The sequence below is a fragment of the Hemicordylus capensis genome, chromosome 1 (assembly GCF_027244095.1).
Source record: "Hemicordylus capensis ecotype Gifberg chromosome 1, rHemCap1.1.pri, whole genome shotgun sequence".
Taxonomy (NCBI): Eukaryota; Metazoa; Chordata; class Lepidosauria; order Squamata; family Cordylidae; genus Hemicordylus; species Hemicordylus capensis.
In genome coordinates this window covers 214191833-214205830 of record NC_069657.1, presented here as the reverse complement: position 1 = coordinate 214205830, position 13998 = coordinate 214191833, and the positions used below count along the sequence as shown (strand labels likewise).

Sequence of the window (13998 nt, the reverse complement as noted above, 5' to 3'; positions counted from 1 at the left end):
TTTTGTGATGACAGAACTGGTCCCAGAGGCTGGGACCAAGGAACACAGAGCATAAACATTCAATGCTTAGCAGCAGTTCTCTATACCTTGAGATGACAGGAACTTCCTGCTTACTTGTTTCAAATAATTTAGACTTGTTCTAAGTCAAAATGCAAATGCTGTTATTTTGTGCAATGTCTCCCACAACCATGCTTAGAATTACTGAACCTGGTGCAAATTTGGAGAACCTTAGGAAGGTTGCTGTCTGTGTAATTTGGTGAAGACATTTTTGTTGCAAGAAGCCTTTTATTTGAAACTTGTATATTATTATTATTTCTTGCTTACACAGTCAGACAGGTGTTATTGATTGGTTTGTTTTATCCAGACATCGAGTACTTCCCAAGGACCTGGGATGGCTGAATTTTAACATCAATGTTGTTGCTGTTATTATAGATATCGTTGCAGAATATAGGCTGTTCCCAGTAAAGTTGCTTCTTGTAATTGGCTGATGGTGATTTCTGTGCCCCCTATGGTGTTGAGGTGCTCTTCAAGGTCTTTTGCAACTGCACCCAGGGCACCAATTATTTTGGACTTTTTCTGCCACAGCCTTTCAATTTCAGTCTGTAGATCTCTGTATTTTGTGATTATTTCTATTTCTTTTTCTTCTATTCTGCTATCCCCTGGTATTGCTATGTTGATTATTTTAACTTGCTTTTCTTTCTTCTCGAATACAGTTATATCTGGTGTATTGTGTGGCAGATGTTTGTCTGTTTGTAGTCAGAAGTCCCATAATATTTTGGCATCTTCATTTTCTACCACTTTTTCAATTTTATGGTCCCACCAATGTTTGGCTACAGGTAGCTTGTATTTTTTGCAGATGTTCCAGTGTATCATCCCTGCTACCTTGTCATGCCTTTGTTTGTAGTCAGTCTGTGCGATCTTTTTACAACAGCTGATTAGGTGGTCCACTGTTTCATCTGCTTCTTTGCAAAGGCGGAACTTGCTGTTTGTTGTGGATTTTTTTGACTTTTGCTCTTATTGCATTTGTTCTTAGTGCCTGTTCTTGTGCGGCTAATATTAAACCCTCTATTTCTTTCTTCAAGTTGCCATTCTTAAGCCATTGCCAGGTCTTGATGATGTCTGATTTTCCACTTATATTGTGCAAATATTGACCATGCAGGGGCTTATTTTTCCATTTTTCTGCTCGGTTCTTGACTTGTTCTTTCTTGTAGGCCTGCTTTGTTTCATGGGTGTTGAATAGTTTCTCGTTATTGACCATTTTAAGTGCATCTTCTTCACTGTCCTTTGTGTATTCTTCAAGGCCTCTTTTCTCCTCCTCTACTGTTTGATGGACTTGCAGCATTCCTCTTCCACCTGAGCTGCAAGGGAAGTATAGCCTATCTACATATTGCAGGGGTGCAGAGCATGATTGATGGTCATTATTTTCCTGGTCTTATGATCTAGCGTCTCTAGCTCTGCCTGGGTCCAGTCTATTATTCCTGCAGTGTATCTGATAACAGGTATAGCCAAGCTGATTATGGCTTGTATGGTGTTCCCGCCATTGAGTTTGGACTTGGATTTTTCTAACTCTCCTGATGTATTCACTTCCAATTTTTCTTTTAACTTCAGTGTGTGCAATGTTATCTGCCTGGAGAATGCCAAAGTATTTGTAATGTTCTTTGTCTTCCAGGTTCTTGATCTTGCTTCCATTGGGCAGTTCTATTCCTTCTGTTTTTTGTTATATTTCCTCTGTTCATTATTAATGCAGCACACTTGTCTAGTCCAAACTCCATTGCTATATCTCTACTGAATATACGGACAGTGTTTAGCAGTGATTCGATTTCTGAATGGAAATTTCCATACTGCTTCAGATCATCCATGTAGAGCAGATGGTTTATTTTACTTGATGTTTTAGATGTTTGGTATCCAAGGCCCATTTTATTTAGTATTTGTGAAAGTGGAGTCATGGCAATTACAAACAACAGAGGGGATAGTGAGTCCCCTTGGAAAATACCTCTTCTAATGCTAACCTGGGTCCAATTCAAGGTGCAGGTTTTGACCTTTAAATCCCTAAACGGTTTGGGTCCGGGGTATTTGAGGGACCGCCTGCTCCCAAGGGTTGCTGCCCGCTTGACGAGGACATCTGAGGGGGCCCTGCTCCGCGTGCCGACAATGAGAGAAGCCCGGCTGTCGTGCACTCAGGACAGGTCCTTCTCTGTTGCTGCCCCCAGACTCTGGAATGCTCTCCCAGTGGCCATTCGTTCCTCGGACTCCATCACGGCTTTTAGAAAGCTTGTAAAGACTTGGCTTTTTACCCAGGCTTTTACATAATCGTTTTTACTGCTGCTTCTGGGTGTTTTTATTTGTTGTATTGTTTTATGCCTGTTTTTATATGTTTTTATACTTTTAGCATGATGTTTTTATTGTGTTTTTATTGTATGTATTTAACTTTTGTAAACTGCCTTGGGGCTATCTTTTAACGAAAGGTGGTATAAAAATGCAAAAATAAATAAATAAATAAATAAAATGAAATAACCTGTCCAAGTGTCTCACCATTGATTGTTAACTGTGTACTCCACATGCTCATTGCTTTTTTATTAAATATCTGAATGTTTTTGCTGACACCAGTTGGTTTTAAACATTTTAGTATCCATGTGTGAGGCAGAGGCGTAACTAGGGAAAACGGCACCCGGGGCAAGCACTGAAATGGCGCCCCCCCAACATACTACATTATACTTAGGTTTTTCCTCATAAGCGCCCGCCGCCGCCGCGCCAGGCCACTGACTGGCCGCCAGGCGCCAGCAAAGCAATGGGGGGGGGGGGAGCGGGCAGCGCGCAAGGGACCGCTCGTGGGGGAGGGGGCGCCGACATGCTCCCTTGACTGCTGCAGCGCTGCTGCACTGAGCAGGAAACATTTGTATTAACAAAAAAAATTTTAAAAAAAATTTAAAAAAATTTTGTCATGGCGGCGCCCCCCACGTGACCAGAAAAGATGGCGCCCGGGGCACGTGCCCCCCCTGCCCCCCCTATAGTTACGCCTCTGGTGTGAGGCAATGAGTTGAAGGCTTTCTTGTAGTCAATCCATGCAACACTTAGATTGGTTTTGCTTCTCTTGCAATTTTCTATAATCATTTTGTCAATCAGCAGCTGGTCTTTTGTGCCTCTGGTGTTCGGGCAATTTCCTTTCTGTTCAACTGGAAGCTGTTTGTTAGTTAATAAGTGTTGCATCACTTCATCTGCTATTATTCCAGTTAATAATTTGAACATGGGTGGCAGGCAGGTTATCGGTCTATAATTACTTGGAACTGCACCTTTTGCTGGGTCTTTCATGATGAGATGAGTTTTCCCAGTTGTTAGCCATTGTTCAATATCACCTCCTTGCAAAATGTTATTGAACTGTTTTGACAGTTGTTTATGAAGGCTTGTTAGGTGTTTAAGCCAAAAGCCATGCAGTTCATCGTCGCCTGGTGCAATCCAATTTTTAATTTTCTTTGCTCTTTCACTTATTAATTCTGGTGTTATTATTAGATCTTGCATTTGTTGGTTACATTTTTCGACCTCTTTCACCCAGCCTGCTTTTTTATTATAGTCTATTGGATTGTCCCATAATTTCCCCCAGAATTGCACTGTTTCTTCTTTATTTGGTGTTTCTACGTTTCTTGCAGTTTCTCCTTCTATGCTTTGGTAGAAATGTCTCTGATTCAACTGGAATTGAAGATTCTGCCTGTGTTGTGTAATTCTGGTTTCATATCTGCTAATCTTCTTTGACACTGCTGTTATTTGCTGCTTTATTATTTCCAGGACTTCTCTAATTTTCCTTGAATCTATTTAGTATTTTTGGATCAGATACTGTTTGGTGTTTTCATTCTTCATCTTCTTGTCTTTCATATCTTTCAATTTACTAGCATCTGATCTAAGCCTGGTGATTTTATTTCCTAATCTCATCTTCCATTTAGGTGATGTACTGCTTTCTTTTTTTTACAGGTCCACTGATCTTATATCCAAGCTCTTGTGTTGTTATTGTTGCTGCACTGTACATTAGTTGGTTTGTTTCTTGCAAGTTGTTGGTCGTTATTTCTGCAAGTGCAGCATTGACATCTTTTAATGCCTGAGCAAGTTGTTTTTTGGCAACTGTTTTTAGAGCTGGAGGTCGAACCCTGGTGGTTGTTTGGTTCATGTGCTCAGTTATTTTTTGCTTTAGTTCTTGTTGCTTTTCTGTTAAACGACATTTGGGTTTTTGAGGTGAAGGCAAAGGGGAGGTTGCCTGGTTTTGATTTTGAAACAGTTCAGCAACAGTGGCATCCTCTATTTCCAATACCTCCTCCACCTGCGCCTGAGCAACTGCTTTAGTTGGTGGTAATTCTTCTTCGATATCTTGAGCCTGTGTTGCTCTTTGCAGTTCTTCCAGCTCAACTCCTGTGAATACTTTATTTCTTGTTATGAATCTTCTCTGGTCTGCTCGCCTTTGTTCTGTTATTAATGTATCTGGATGCTTCTCTTTCCAAATTTGGTACATTCTTTTAAAATAACCTCTTCTAGTTGGACTTGACGTGTAATAGCAGATCATTATTTCCTTGTTGGCATTTTTCGTATTTTTTTCCTGTTAAGCAATGTTTCTTCCAGTAACCTTGCAGTTTCCATCCCTGGTTGCTCAACTGAAGATCCCGAGTCCCGTTGCCCACTTGCCACCAGATGTCCAGGGACTATAGCACCTGGCGCAGTCCTTGTTGACCCGGGCGACGACCGATCCGGTATAGATTTATTAAAGTTACATCTCACCATATTGTTGATTGGAGAGGTACTGTTTGTCTGGCTCTTCTGGTGAGACCTGTCCAGTATGGTTGGACCTCTGGCATAGCTCTCACCTTCTCAGAGCACGCAAGCCCCACAACCACACCAAGGTAGTGCCTCACTGGTTGTTGTTGTTGTTGTTGTTGTTATTGATTATTATTTCTTGTTTATGCAGTCAGACATTATTATTATTATTATTATTATTATTATTATTATTATTATTATTATATTTCTATACTGCCTTTCCAAAAATGGCTCAGGGCAGTTTACACAGAGAAATAATAAATAAGATGGATCCCTGTCCCCAAAGGGCTCACAATCTAAAAAGAAACATGAGATAGACACCAGCAACAGTCACTGGAAATACAGTGCTGGGGGTGGATAGGGCCAGTTACTCTCCCCCTGCTGTATAATGGGGTATATTTTTGTTGATTGTTCATTTTTATTTGGATTTTAATTAAGTGATGATGCTGATGAAGTTTGGAATCAGAAGAAAGTCTGGAAACCAACTTTTACCATTTATCAGTGTCCAAAGCCTACTTTTGCCTGGAGTTCGAGCATTCATAGAGCTGGGCAGCAAGAGTGCCCGGCAGCAGGGAAGAGCACCTGCCAGTGAGCTCTTCAAACTGCCTGCTTTATCTCCCCAATCCTGTGGCCCTCCTTCCTCGCTTTGCTTTCACATGGTGCATTGTGGGATGTGGGAGGATGCAGTCTGCTTTCCACCCTCCCCTCATCACTTCTGGAGCCATCGTGCACCACTCATGTGGGCCCATGGTTCTGGGATGGAATGGTGCTCATAGTGTGGGGGAAGGCAGGACAGGTCCTGCCTTCCCCCCAGCCCTCCCCAGGTTGGGTAAGCTTTGGTTGTGTGTACAACCTTTCTATATTATATAAATGTTGTCCTTGGTACAGGAGTACATAAAAAGTCATTAAAAGTACACTATATGTGTGGAAGTGGGGATGGGGCTCAAGGTTGCATCTTTCCCTCTGTCTCTAGCTTCTCTTAAAAGCAAGCACACTCACACTATCATACATGCATGGACATATACTTTAAAATACATATCCTACACATTTGAATGCACACATGCATACACACTACGAGGTCATTCCCACAACCGAAAACTGGGTAGGACAAGTGTCCTACACAGGTTTGGTAGCTGTGTATGTTCCCAATTTTCAGTTGTGTGGATGCAAACAACTAGGGAGGAGGAGGAAGAAGTGATTGCATGGAATCAAGGTAGGCGGAAAAGCTGGGTAGGATGGCGCTGTCCTACCCAGCTGTCCTACCCAGCATTTGACCAAGATAGGAGGAAAGCTGTCCTACCCACAATCACATATCCCTCTTACCTAGTTGTTTGCACCCACATAGCCAGAAATTGGGAGCACACACAGTTCCCAAACCTGGGTTGGACACATGCCCTACCCAGGTTTCAGTTGTGTGAATGACTTCTATATGTGGCAAATCTACACACAACAGGGTAGAGAAAAGGAGTCCCCTTTGCCTTCCACTCACTCCTGCACATGTGGGAATCTCCCCAAACTGCCCGCTTTATTTCCCAACTCCTGCTGCCACCTAATTGCTCAGCAGGGAAATGACTTGACTAGCAAGTCAGAGGTGCCAGTTCAAATCCCCAATGTATGTTTTCCAAGACTATGGGAAACACCTATATCACGCAGCACTGATATAGGAAGATGCTGAAAGGCATCATCTCATACTGTGTGGGAGAGGGCAATGGGAAACCCCTCCTGTATTCTACCAAAGACAACCACAGGGCTCTGTGGTTGCCAGGAGTTGACACCGACTCGACGGCACACTTTACCTTTACCTGCTGCCCTCCTTCCTCCCTTATCTTTCAAGTGGGGCAGTGGCAAGGAAGATAAGAAAAATAGACTCTTTGGTATCCCATGCCAATGGGAGGAATACATTGACTGAGTGCATCAAGCCAAATTCAAGCTCCCACATATAAGCAGTCATCCAAACAGAGGCATTGTTGGAAGTCAGCCAGTAGGGCATCAGCCCAAGGGCTAGGAACTAACCTCTGAGGCCCAAGTGCTCACTTGTACTAATTGGGCAAAGAGGCCCTTTTGAAACTGAGGTTCTCTATTTAGGAGGGAGACAGTGGTTTCGTCTATTCCTTCCCACATAACATCTTCCCCAGTGGCTGTTGCTGGTGTCTCCCTTGTGTTGCTTTTTAAATTGTGATCCCCTTTGGGTCAAGGAACTATCTTCTCATTCATTTTACTATGTAAAAAGCTTTGAGTACTGCTTCTGTTGAAAAGTGACATGGTGATGGTGGTGGTGGTGGTGGTGGTGGTGGTGGTGGTGGTGGTGGTGGTGATGATAGCCAAAATTCTGCAAAATTGCCTTCACCAAGTCTGGCAGCAGCTTCTCTTTGGCCAGTTAGCAGGGAGAGATGGAAGAGCAGGGGTGCACCTCTTGACCCTTCTCAGCCCCCCCAATTAATGTGTTGAGATATTCACTCATGGCATAGGTTTGTAAACAGGAAATTGTCAGAGAACATTCTCTCTCTCTCTCTCTCTCTCTCTCTCTCTCCCTTGCACACACACACATACACACGTATGTTACATCCTACCTTCCCCAGTGATTTAAGGCAGACAACAATACTCGTAGATATCCTCCAGTAGGACTCCAGGATTAAACAAGTTAGGGCACAGAAAGTTGTAACATAATGCATAGCCTAGTTAAAAATATATATCCAGCTGTCTTTGGGTCCAAATTACTTTCTCTTTGCTGCTGACAAATTTCACAAAGCAATGCCTAGCAAAGTGTATCTGACACGGTAACAATTGATGCAGTGCTTTTAAGATTGCCGGAGCCTCTGGAAAATAATATGAAAAACATCTGCATGAAAAGTGGGACAATGCAGGGTGCAAGAGACACCCTGTGAGCAGGCTTTTAGTCAGGACAACAGAAGCCTTTCTCATTGAGATTTCATTCTTGACCTGGCTCACCTCCCATATAATGACAAAAATGCCTCCCTTTTACTGCTGCGAAGGTTTCCAGGGTTCACAACTCATTTTCCTACCACTTGCCTGAAAAGGCCCCTTTGAAAATGGTGAATAATGACTTGCATCCCACAACACTGCCATTCTCCTGTTCAAGTTTCAGCGTTTTAACTGTATATAGCTGCATGCGCCTATCTGTGTTTTCTTTGGCTCTGACGTGCTCCCTGGCACAAGGCGATTTCATTCACTGCATCTTCCTCCAGTTTTTACTTTTCAAAGCTCCCAATGTATTGTACAGTTCAGAGCATTTCTATGAAGTGCAAGCCAGGCAATTTCCCCAATGTACCACTGCTCAGTGCCTCAGGCACAAATGTTCAGACTTCAGTATACAAAGCAGAGACACCCAAGTATCCATCCATTACAAGTGAAGGGAAGCTTCAGTTTCTTAGCAACTCACAAAACTAGGACACTTTTTTAAAAAAATTCAGAGACCTAAGCCCTTCTATGGGACTCGTTCCCAACTACCAGCATGCCTGCATGTCAAGCTTCTGAGCTCTCTGTTTTTCACTCACCACTAAATCAAAAGTGTGGGAAGAGATAAAAGCAGAGACATTTTCTTCCATGGAAAGACCATCAATTCAGCCAAGTAGTTTGCACAGACTCACCTACATCTGCAGTATGGGTGAAGGTAGGTGGAGCACATGTGGACCAGGTGACCAAGTGATTTAGCCACAAACCTGTGTATGCCAGCACCTCAGTTTCTCACATACGTTTGTGTCTTCATCATGCTGATGAAGACATAAATCTATGTTAGGGCTGTATTGTAATCTCAGAGACGGCGCTGCCAGTCTGTGTAGACAAGACTGAACTAGATGAACCAATGGTCTGACTTAGTAGAAGGCAGCTTCCTGTGAGGGAGGAGAGCTGGTCTTGTGGTAGCAAGCAGAAATCATCCACTTTGCTAAGCAGGGTCCAGCCTGGTTTGCATTTAAATAAGAGACTACTCTTCTGTTCTGGGAAGAGCACCTATACGCTTGCACATAGAAGGTTCCAAGTTCCCTCCCTGGCATCTCCAAGATAGGGCTGAGAGAGACTCCTGTCTGCAACCTTGGAGAAGCCACTGCCAGTCTGTGTAGACAATATTGAACCCAATGGTCTGAATTGGTATAAGGCAGCTTCCTATGTTTCTATGTTCCACTTCAGGTTGCAGGCTGGAAAGAATTTTCCACAGAAAATGATGCCCTCCACAGAGTGAAATCTCCACTTCAGGTCCAACAAGACTTTATTCTTGATGTATGGATGCCAAAAACAGAAGCCATGCATTCATCTTCCCTACTGTGGCTTTGAGGAGAACTTACCCTTGATGACATGATGACAGTCTGCATTCTTGCTCCACATCACTGGGTAATGCTCATAAAGAATTGCATCATTACATCAGGACCATGGGAAATTTCTCTTTGGTCTTACAGCAGGAAGGAGGAGCAAAAGGATCCTGTGATTAGGGATGTATGAACCAGTTTGAGGTTGAGCCAGTTTGCCATTGAACCGAGCCAGTTTGAGGACTTGCCTTGAGCTGGACCGGGACCAGTTTGACTCAAGGTCAAGCTGAACCCTGGTTCGGGGTTCTAAAAGGTGTTCTTTAAAATTAAAAAAAATTAAACATTTACCAAGTCTGGCGGTCTCCCGGGGTGCTGCCACAGTTTCCAGAGGTTCCCCTTCTGCTTGCCAGCTTCCCTCCCAGTCACCAGTTTGGCCCATTCCCAGGCCTTCAGCCCTTTCTGAGGTGGTGGTGGCCATTTTGGAGGCTGCCACATGTGTGCCTTGCCATTTACATGGCTGGTTCATGACCCAGGCCACCCAAATGGCCAGGGCATATGCGTGGCAGCCTTCAAAATGGCCACCACCACCTCAGAAAGGGCCCAAACCATCCGAAAATGGGCTGAACCAGCCCATAGAAGACTGGGGGCAGGCCAGTGGGGGGAGGGGTAACCTGTGGAGATACCAACCCCATGGCTATGGCAACACCCCCTGGAGGCCACCAGACATGATGGTAAGATATATATCCAGTGCCTGGCACTGGCAGGCACATTGGCACTGAGGGGAAGCAGAAGCAGTTGGTGCAAAAGTTGGTGCAAAACATTTACTTACATGAGCAGACAGATAAAGCTCTGAATCAGGATGTTTCCCCTTACCCTTCTTAATAGGGTTTCATTTTACAGATTACAAGGTACAGCCAACCACAGAGTCTTAAAAGTCACTACAAAACTTGACACATTTCATAATCAGTTGAAACTGAGTGTGGGACGAATGATCAGAACTGAAAAGAATCATAAGCCAAATTACAGGCCAAAGGACAAACCAACATTGAAGAGTCTTTTCATTAGGGATGCACAAAACGTTTTGGGTACAGAACAATCTGTACCCCAATCTGCCTGTTTCGGCCGATTTATGCACAAAACAAATCGCCCATCTGCAAGTCCCGAAAGATTCAGCTCCAAAACAAATTGCCCGAATTTTGGAGCCAAAGGTTTTGTTGTTTTGAGCTGCCATTTTGTGGCGAGCTCCATGTAGTCTCCATTTTGTGTTTGACATCTATTTGAATTTCCCGCCCTTCCAAGCTTCAGATCAGTGAACGAAAGCATGGGCTGATCTGCTGATGATTCCCTCCTGGTTCCAGTTTGCCTCTTTTGGCTCTTGCCACTCCTGAATGACCCCACATTGGCCAGGGAAAGGGTCAAAGAAGGGGCAATGGTGGGGGAAGTTCAAGGACAGATTTTCAATTAGTTTTAAAGAGGCAGCAGCCACCATTCTGCCTTCCTGCCTCATGGGAAAAGAGAGCGAGAGAGCGAGCTTTGCTTTGCCTTGCCTACTGCCTTCTGCCTTGCCAGCCTGAGCCCAGCCTGCCTTGCCACCCAGCCTGCCTCCTCTATTGGCTGCTGCATGGAAGCCTGGTAATGAATTATCTGCTGAATTGCTTTTTTGTTCTGGAGAAGAAGAGAATTCTTTATTCACCTCCTTCCTGCTGCTGAGACAATCACTGCCTCCCTGTGTCTGCTGTGTCTGTGCCAGCCACCAGCCCAGCCCCTGTGGCCACTGGCCACCTGGCCAGTCACATTTTCCAGGCTTTTGCCCCAGCACCCCCCCCCCCCAAATCTGAAGACTGAGGGAGAAGAAGAAAGAGTAGACTCAGATAACAGACCACAGAAGTGGACAACTGGACATACAATGTGGGTGAAGCCCTAGACTGAGTGAGTGTACCCCATTGAGTGAACGAGTGTACCCCATTTTCATTCACTCTCACACACACACCCCTCTAGAATTCTTTATTCTTGGGGATTTTTCCAGTTTGGAAGGAGGTTTTGAGTTGCAATTGAATTTAAAAAGTTGTTTGTTGTTTAGTTTAGAAGAAGTTTAAACAGTGGTTCTGTGTGGGAGGGATCCCCGTTAGCTAATACTAGTAGGTGGTTAGAAGGGTAGCATAGCCTCATGGTTTTAAAAAACCCAATTCTGTCATTTTTCCCATTGCAAAGGTGGTTTGTTTTTTGTTTTTGTTTTTTTGCATTTTTAAAAAACAGAAGCCTGTCCTCTAGCACGATGTGCCCATAATATATCAGTATTAATATTCTCTGCCCAGCAGCCTACAGGCTCTGAGTGGGCAGGAAGGCACAGACTCTAACCTCCTCCCTGCACCTATTTACCCCCCCCCCAACTGCAGCATTCTGAGGCCATGGCAAAAATTAACCCTAAACCCACTAACCCTTTTGCAGAGCACACACGGACAGGTATACTATGCTTCCCTACTACATAATCTCAAGTCTAGGGGCATATATATATTATGCAATTCAAAGGCCTTGGATGGTTTGTTGTTGTGCCTGTATTTTGGGGACCTCATGGATGGGCACAGGACAGGTTCTCTCTCTCTCTCTCTCTCTCTCTCTCTCTCTCTCTCTCTCTCTCTCTCTCTCTCTCTCTCTCTGGACTTCTTTGCAATGAAGATTGGGTCATATGGTGACTTCTAGCATCAGCATCATTTTTATTCAAACTAGATTGCTTACATCTACAGTAGGTTGTGCTGATGCCACAGACTCCGATCTGTTGCAGAAATGTCCCCCCCCCAAAAAAGTGCCAAAAAATTGTGTACCATTGTTGTCATCATTATTCTTTTACTTGTGTAGGTGGGAGGGGGCCAAAACCTCACCATTTCACTGGCAGAATATTGTTTTGCACCCTTCCTTACTTAACCCGCTTTTATGGCCAGGTGCCACAGATGTAGCTGTGTCTGTTGCTTGTGGATGAAAAATGCTTGGGGGAGGGAGGGCAGGACACATTTGAGGCTGTGGTTGGCCCTGGTCTGCTGCATCTGTGATATCACACTTAATTGCTTGCTTGTTGCTGGCTGCTGCTGTCACCCTGCATTGGGAGGGGGCACATGGGGGCAGTGCATTTCATTGTTGTTGTTTCACACTGTTGTGTGTAGATCAATTGCATTTCTATTTGGGCGGGGGGGGGACACAGTGGATGTGCTTGACCTTTGGAAACCTTGTTCTTTGCAAAGCTCTGCTGTTGTTAATGTGTGCTGCATCCACCCAATGGGACAATGGAGACAGACAGTGCCCATTTCTGCCTGTGGGTGCCTCCTAGGAGTGCCACAGTGGGTTGAATGGTAGTGCCCCAATGGATGCCTGCTACCAACCAGATTCTAAAGGAACTGGGGAAAGGGGTGGTTTTTAAAGAATTTTTGAAGTTTGTACATCTTTGGGGCAGATTCAGGGCAGAAAAGGGGCTTCAAGGCAGAAGAGTGGGTCAGGTGGTAGTGCCGCAATAGGTGCCTGCTACCATCCAAATTTCAAAGGAATTTAAGATTTCCTCCCATAGGGCATAATGGGGGCTTCAGCAGCACAATAACTCCACTTGGGAGCATTGGGTTGGCCCAAAGCGAGTGGTGGTGTAGTGCACATAGGGTGCCAACCACCCCCCACCCCCACATGTCCACAGAGTACTGGGTTTCATTGTTTCTGAGGTATTCTGAGTGTAGATTCCCTGGTAGCAAATGAGAGTGGATTCATTGTTTGCCATTATTCCCTATGAGGGAAAAAGCTTTAAATCATGCAGACGTCACAAATTCTTTAAAAATAGCAGGGAGAGAGTAACTGGCGCTATCCACCCCCAGCACAGTAACTCCAGTGACTGTTGCTGGTGTCTATCTTGTGTGGGTTTTTTTAGAAAGTGAGCCTTTTGGGGACAGGGAGCCATCTTATTTATTTATTATTTCTCTGTGTAAACAGCCCTGAGCCATTTTTGGAAGGGCGGTATAGAAATCGAATTATTATTATTATTATTATTATTATTATTATTATTAATCCCTTTGCCCAATTCCTTTGAAATATGGGTGGTAGCTAGCACCCATTGGGGCACTACCACCTGACCCACTCTTCTGCCCCCAAAACTCCCTTTCTGCCCCAAATCTGCCCCAAAGACTGCACAAGAACAGGCACTAAGAACAAATGCAATAAGAGCAAAAGTAGAAAAATCCACAACAAACAGCAAGTGCTGCCTTTGTAAAGAAGCAGTGGACCACCTAATCAGCTGTTGTAAAAAGATAGCAATAGCACTTAGCAATAGCACTTACATTTATATACCGCTCTATAGCCGGAGCTCTCTAAGCGGTTTACAATGATGTAGCATATTGCCCCCAACATTCTGGGTACTCAGAATGTTGATCACACAGACTGACTACAAACAAAGGCATGACAAGGTAGCAGGGATGATACACTGGAACATCTGCAAAAAATACAAGCTACCTGTAGCCAAACATTGGTGGGACCATAAAATTGAAAAAGTTGAAGAAAATGAAGATGTAAAAATAGTATGGGACTTCCGACTACAAACAGACAAACATCTGCCACACAATACACCAGATATAAATGTAGTTGAAAAGAAAGAAAAACAAGTTAAAATAATCGACATAGCAATACCAGGGGATAGCAGAATAGAAGAAAAAGAAATAGAAAAAAATCACAAAATACAAAGATCTACAAATGGAAATTGAAAGGCTGTGGCAGAAAAAGACCAAAATAATCCCAGTGGTAACTGGCGCCCTAGGGGCAGTTCCAAAAGACCTTGAAGAGCACCTCAACACCATAGGGGCCACAGAAATCACCATCAGCCAATTACAAAAAGCAACTTTACTGGGAACAGCCTATATTTTGTGACGATATCTATAACAACAGCAACAACATTGACAATAAAATTCAGCCATCC

General features: G+C 44.0%; 1 long non-coding RNA gene across 1 annotated transcript in view; it reads left to right on the top strand.

The window, feature by feature from the left end:
• Positions 1-9134, top strand: part of LOC128341111 (uncharacterized) — a 91971-nt gene extending 82837 nt beyond the window's left edge. The window contains exon 4 of the long non-coding RNA XR_008314210.1: positions 8941-9134. This is a non-coding gene — a long non-coding RNA (uncharacterized LOC128341111). The remainder of the gene's footprint in view (positions 1-8940) is intronic.
• Positions 9135-13998: the final 4864 nt, after the last annotated feature.